This window comes from Etheostoma spectabile, chromosome 10 (genome assembly GCF_008692095.1).
Source record: "Etheostoma spectabile isolate EspeVRDwgs_2016 chromosome 10, UIUC_Espe_1.0, whole genome shotgun sequence".
NCBI classification, from domain to species: Eukaryota; Metazoa; Chordata; class Actinopteri; order Perciformes; family Percidae; genus Etheostoma; species Etheostoma spectabile.
The window spans coordinates 10687040-10694687 of NC_045742.1; the positions used below are offsets into that span (position 1 = coordinate 10687040).

General features: G+C 38.5%; 1 protein-coding gene across 5 annotated transcripts in view; it reads right to left on the reverse strand.

Moving 5' to 3' along the window:
* LOC116696810 (ecto-NOX disulfide-thiol exchanger 2) overlaps positions 1 to 7648 on the reverse strand; it is a 164469-nt gene that overhangs the window by 41698 nt on the left and 115123 nt on the right. The window lies entirely within an intron of this gene.

Consider the following 7648-nt stretch of genomic DNA (forward strand, 5'->3'; position numbering starts at 1 on the left):
AAGTGCTTCACAACAAAAACATTTATATCATAAAAATACACACAATAAAAGACAGTACATGATCATATCAACCCACAAGTAGCTAATTGAATTGCAGGGTTATTCTGAGTAATGCCATACTGTAAAGATTCAGTCCAGCTGAGGGGCCTGGGTTGGCTTAGCAGTGCTTTCCAATAAGTCAATTGTTTTCTCTTTGGCCTGTATTTCATGAGTTCAACAATCTGCTTTCAAAGATGTTGTGACATGATTTAAAAGTTTTCTTCCATCAATTGAACCATCAACAAATACAAAAAAATGTAGTGCTTTCAGTCAATTTGTCTTAACTGCTTCAATGTTTCAACTGTAAAGCTTTTCTAGTTTAATGTGAACCCTAAAATAGCTGGATTCTAAAGGAAAAAAAGACTCACAAAAACATATAAAAACGTTTAGTACGAGGCTGAAACAGCAAACGTAATCATGAATAAGTCTCGTTTTCGCCCTCAGCCGGAACACGTGTTCATTATATATACACAGCACAGTAACACTGCAACATGGCCATCAAATGCATAAAAGTGCTTTAAAATTACCCTATAATTAATGTCTTTTCTCTTCCTCTGCTTCCAGAAACATGTGCCCATTATACATAGACTACTGTAACACTGTAATATGGACGTCCTATGCATTGAACTAAGTACTTTAAAATTACTCTATATTTAGTCGACATTATGCAAATGAAAACTGGATGATGAAAATTATTTCTCTGAGAGTGCTAATTTAGCAAGTCTTTTCTTACCTTCTAATGACATGATTTGAGGCAGAACAACATCTGATGTGAGAAACCAATCAAACTAATCTAAAAAGTTACCAAAGACAATCAAGTAAATTTTATTTACATAGCAGAATATCATGTAAGGGAACATTAGGGTACCGCCAAAGAAATAGGACCTGAGCCACGCCACCTCCTTTTCCTATAATTTGGTAGGTCATCAGAAGCAACTTCAAGTCTAATCTGACGTGGGTATAGGTAGCCAATGAAGGAAGGGTAAAACTGGCGTAATATGGTCAAGTTTTCTAGATTTAGCTAAAATTCTTGCGGCAAGGTTCTGAACCATTTAAAGACTTTTAGTACATGCATGCAGCAGGCCTGGCAACCAAATGTTACAAAAATCAGGTATGAATGAAGAGTAGAAGGCCTCCAATTTACCATCCCTCCTCAACACAGTTGCTAGTATGCAAGGAGGACATGGAGGATTAAAAAAACATGATGGACTCTTCAGAAGAGGTAATTATTTTCTGTTGAGCTTCTGCGTGGGAATGTCATTGGATGCCACAATCTTCGGAAACATAGCCATATTGAGAAATACAGACGGAGTTGTGTGGAGCTGATAGTTTCAATATGCGTTGTAGCAACTCATTTGGCAATGGCTTGAATGTAACTAATAATACTAAAAAGTTCTGCACTAAAGCTTTACATGACTACGTATTATTTGGCCAAGAGATTAATTAGAAAGAGAGAAAAGCAGAGAGCGAAAAGAACTTTGTATAGGCTGTGACAGTTACATTATTAGTGGAACATTTTGGTGACCTGCTTGCAATGGTGTGGGGTGATCATCCAGGTAAAGAGGACTTATGTGTAATATGGTGGGGGAGGGAGACAGTCTCAATGTTCAAAAACAATCAGTCAATCAAGTTTTATTTGTCACTTAAATTTGACGTACAAGGTACATTTCCAGTGAAATGTAATCCCATCAGCTCCTTCAACTTCAAGAATGTGGCCGTCAGATTGACACACAGAAAAAGAGTCACCACTTGTATGGCACTGCAATCCAGGATCCAGCCAATTCTCTCCAAAAGGACACCATAACACCATCTTAACATTCCGCTGGAAACCGACCCAGGCATGGAGGCCACCCAGGGGAAGCGACTGGAGAATTCCCCCTTTCATTGTAGTGTCAGCCTGGAAGTGTACACTGTAAAGAATACCCTGGCTGGCTATTAATTTGGCTAGTGGACTCCAAATCTGCACTTATTAGAAACCCATCAGGCTCTCTAATCATCTCTAATCACCTGCAACCTGTGGAGTGCTAAGTCCCTATTGTCAAACATCTTGACACAAACACCTGTCTATATTCCTAGACAATATTGCAGTGTCTGATCTAGTAGGGTGAAGGCTAACCTCTCGGCATGTAAGCCCCAGAAAGAAGGCCAATTATTAACACAACCAAGTCCCTGCTTACTGCAATAACAAGCCAGCGGGTCAGTAAAGTAAGCTTCCCATTAAAAGGGCAATGATGAGCTGTTGAGTGGTGTAAATATTTCTCTATAACCATACAATGATGGATATATAGCATTATAAGGGATTAAATGGAACAATATGCTTGAATAATTGTCATTACAGAAATAGTCACATCACGCCAATTCTAGCATGAAAATCAAATCCGTCTGGTCAGAGAGAGGTTGATCCTTTTGTGTCAATCGTTTGAAGCATGAAGGACGTCACGGACTGAACAAAGATGAATGTTGACTGATCTAATCTCAGAAAGATTTGGCTTTCCATGGATGATATCAGTGACTCATTGAGTCTGCAAAACGGAAACTAGGAAATTGATTGGTGCAAACCCGTCTGGGCCATCTGGGCTTTAATGTTAACACTGTTCTCTAACGCAGAAAAGACGGTATGGAGCATAACTCAAGTTTGGTGTTACTATGGTTGGCATCTTTAGTGTGCTCTCCTTTTATATACATGTGATGGACATAATATTAGTAAAAAACTCTCCGTATAACACAATTCAACAGCAGCACAAACTGCAACCTCAAACATTACCATAAAGTTGAATTAACACCTCTCTAAAACATGAACATCATAACCATCCTGGAGATATAATTTAATGCAGGGTATTGTATTAGTCTGCAGTAGTCTAAGCTAGGTGTGCCTAATAAACTGGCAACTGAAGAGTGGTCCAAAGTAATAAAAAAAAGAAAGAAGTTTATTAGTCTGGTTCAGTGAACTGAGCAACAGCTGTGAAAGCAACCTGACCAAATGTCCTTTATTTAAACATTCAAATAAATTGTAGCTAAATGTTGTAGGCATAATATAACACCGGAAATAATATCCTGACATTACAGCAGCCATCAAAAATATAGTGACATTTGCTGTCTGACACACACACAAATTGGAGCCAGTAGTTATGTGAAAAGTACCTCAAGCAGAGCTGAAATGTAGGACTCATTCATGAACACTTTGAGCTGCTGAAACCACTTTCCCATGGCTATAAAGCGGTGGCTTAAATCATACAACTTTCCATCAGTCATGTACTAAATTAGAAAAAAATGCAGTATACATTTCATTCAGTATTCAAAAGGTTGGACATGAAATTTTAAATTATGTGCCCAAGAGGAGCCGTTTTCCAGTCCTGTAGCTTTAGTGCTGGAGAGCCTGTAGCATAGTTATGGTAAAATACATCAAAAGGTACTTTTTGGCTTTATCCTCCTCGAGTCACAGATTGTTCTGGCACATGGCCCAAATGCCGCTGTCCCTTGACCTTGGCTATGATGATGGCATTAAAATGGAACATGCACATACTCACGGCTGCTCTCTCACTCGCATACTCAAAGCCAGAACACACACACACACACACACGTGCACACAGAGACACAGACAAACACACACCAATGTCTAGGACAGCCCCAAGATGATAGTTGCCTGGAATTTACTTTGCAGTCAGCTAAAACATGCTGATGCTAAAACATTACATGATTCAGCAGTAAATTACATTCCTGACAGAGTTTGCTGATGAGCAAGGAGGACAATATAAAAGGACAACAAGGTAACAATCTGACAGTTAGCTGACATCCTTGATTTATAAAAGCCTGCTTTTAAAAACTAACATTTTCCCCCAGACACAATAGCGATGTGACAGCATTACCAAATGTTTGGCTTTGAAAGAAGGATGAAATCCATACTGAGGACTTTTAGAAATGTAAGCACGTAGACAGAATGGTTCTGAAGGGCATCTTTGGTCTTTCACTTCAGGGTAACTACGAACAGACAAGTCTGACATCGATGAAAAAGTGTTGGTAAAAGAAAAGCCGCAGGAACTGATGACCATTAAAGACACTCAAACAGTAATTCCCCGAAGCAATAAATGGAATGTAGGTCTTCAGTAATAAAGGGCCAAAGACCAAGATGGATTTGTTTTGTGGTATTTACCAAGTTGGAATCTCCAAACGCTGTATAGCAACAACAACTGGGGCAATTGGAGAAAATGCTTATTGACAGTGTGCTTTTACAAATATAACTGTATTAACTCTAAATAATATAATTCTTATCACTGTCCAGACAAATCAACTATAGTGCATTTAAGCAGTCCAATTATTTGTAAATAATAAACAAGTCAAACAACAACAAAGTCATCAATCGTTGAAGTCATGAAAGCCAAATAACTGTGATGAGATTTTTCTGATTTTTAGTAGCATGTGCTTAAGTTGTATGTATTTGTGTTTTGGGCTGTTGGTTGGACACAACAAGAAAACTGAGGATGTCACTTTGGTCTCAAGGATTTTGTGATGGGGAATTACTCCATCTTGGTAATATCTGAGGTGGAATTGCTGGGGGGTCCTGCTTCCTGTGATAGCTGCCATATGCAACCTGCTGCCCTCTGTCCTAATCATACATACAAGCACTCACTGAATTGCCTGTTGGACACACAACAAATACCTTAGGAAATATAGCACTGACTCACAATCAACCTCTAACATCACACACATTACAGAAAGCGAGAAAACAAACACTATTGAAAGCAATATTGCGGTTCACGTTTTCCATTTTCTTCCTGTTATATATATGTTTTCCCTGCACACGTCATACCGTATACAAATACTGTATGGCATACAGTATTTGTATACGGTATATTATAATATTTGTATACGAAAGCATGTCAGATTTTTATTGTGACCCCATGTGTGGTCTCCTGTGGTGGAGCTTTATCATGCTGTGACCCCCTTAGTAGAACTCCAGAGGCTTCGATTACAGAGGAAACCTACCAGTGAGCCAAGAAATCTCCTCCATGGCATCCACTCGGTTCTGGGTGAATGTCTTCCCATCTGTTAAAGTAAATTGCTGCTTTGAATTCCTACCCTGAAATGTTATTTTGGATTTTTCCCTTCTTTCTTCTCAACATGTATGCTACTAAGGTACAGTATGTTAACTGATTGCGTGCAAAGGACAGTTTTTGACACTGTCTTGGTCTATTGTAGAAGGAAACAGCAATGCCTTTCATAGTGGGGGGGGAAGATATTTTTTTCCTAATGGGAGTAAATTGGCTTCCTCTGAATACTAACTTTTCAACCCACTCACCCACTCTTGCCTATGGCTCACTTCTTGCCTTAAAGATGACACAAAGGGAAGGAAATGAAAAATACGAGACATGATAGGAAAGAAAAAGAATTAAACTGTGGCAGCAATCTCAAAGATGTGTGAAGATGCTGTTGTATAGAAGATGGAATAAAGGCTTAAAGTCAAAGATTTTTTCTATTTTATCCAAAGTGCTTTACAAGTAGCATGTGCGCTTTCATTTTGTGTTTATATGAAACCCATTGGAGATGGACTCCTTAAGCTTAGCATTGTACATGCCATCTGTACCCATCTGCACACAGTATGAATCTCTGGTTATGATTCTTTCTACTAAAATCTCTTTAGATTCTTGGCTGTTTATTTTACGTATTTTGTCATATACACAATAAAAAGACTCAGAGGCTGAAGGCTTGAATTGAAGAATAACTATATTTTAGTAACATGACTCTTTTAGACTTAAGAGCAAGGCTAACTTTGATTTGACAAAAAGTAAAGAAATATGCTAACACAGTAAAGAATGTGACCCTAGGTCATACAATGTGTGTTTGTTTCAGGTTCTTGTGTTGTAACGTTGAGTGTTACGAATCCTCATTCAGCCTCAGGATTAGAATGAACTCTGTGTAAAGGTACACTGTTTTTCATCCTTGTGCTCATCTCTGATAACTAGCTTGTAGAGGCCTAAAGGTGTGGGGGCAAATATTCATTCTATCTATCGTGTGTGAGAAATGTTTCAGTCTGCATTAAAGTGACAGAGCTGCTTTATACTAAGGGTGAACTCTGAACTCAAACAAACTTGGTATCAAAGGCATCATTCGCGCTGGTTGTAGAGAGGAGCTTCCACTAACAGTCTAGGTTGAAATTGATGTGATCTTCATCTGATGTGTGAGGTTGCCTTGAAAAAGCCTCCAGACAGACAGTTTCATCTAACGGAACGCATGTGTGAAGGAAATAATTGACGTTCAGGGGGTTATTTTTTTCTGTTCTGTTAATCCACGATGTTGGTGAAACAAACAGATGTCAAAAAATTGAAATGATGATATGATATATAAGAATATGAAATAGTGATTAGAATATGTTCTGTAGGGCTTTATTCAAAATGTCATATGAGGCAAATGAGAAAGAGAGTTCCATAGATTATATCTGGTTGAAAAATAAACCTGCTTTTAAGAAGCTTGGATGACGATTAGATAACTCTCTGGTTGAGCGACTGTGAATTAGTTTTACAATCAGACCTTCAATTATCTGGAAGATTTTCCAATTTTAATATATACATGTATAAAGTAGCTATTAGCAAATCATGAATATACTGTAATAAGTTTCCATTCAGATGGGGGATGTAAATTGAGACAACTGACAAATCAAGGAACACCAACACATTGATGCAAAATACAACAAAGTCCACATCGCCATCAAGCAATTTTAATGTCTTTATCAACATTTGCAACAATAGCCCCAAAAAACAGAGACATTAAAAGATAAAATAACTAAAGCATAAATGATATATAGAAGTCTTGTCACAGCATATAGTGTCATACCATCTAATCCTATTTAGGTGCATTGCTATTGAAATACGAAATAATATATTTGCGCTATATCTTGGCATTCATTGCAGTGGCATTTTATGAAAGGCTATAAGGGGGACTGGACTTGTTGTCACAGCGGCAATGGCCCCGGTGGGAGCCATCTTAGAAACACCACTATAGTATAGGAATGGGGTTCAGGTCCTATTCCATTCCTCTGTTGCTCAGTTTTTTATAATATTGGCTGTTTAACTTTTCTTGACCTGCTATTTTGTACAATCAACACATTTTCTCCTGGTTCAGATGGAGAGCTTGCTTGCTTTTTGCAATAATAAGAAAAGTTCTCCTTTTATTCCTTCAGAACTGAGTGTAAAGATTAACCCAATTACCATGAATCACCTATAATGGCCCACAGGGGAGAGTACTGTAGCTATAAGTAATAATGGGAATTTAACAATTTAATTATGAGAGCAGGGACTTTTTGCCCCTACGTCCTGATATTTTGTGATGGTTCGCAAGCCACAAGCATTACCTTGTATGTTACCTCCCGATATCACAAGATTACTAGAAAATCCCGGGATCATATATGCAATAGAAATCCATCTTGTCAGTTATCAAGTAATGCGTTTGTGTCCAAGATACCAGCTTAAAGAATTAATCAGCATCCGGGGGGGAGCTACTGGCAGCTATGGGTGTGGTTTAGGTTAGGGTGACCAGACGTTTCCGGTTTCCGGGGACAGTTCCCGGTTTTGGTGACCTGTCCCCGGCTGGATCTGTCCCCGGAAATGTCCCCAGT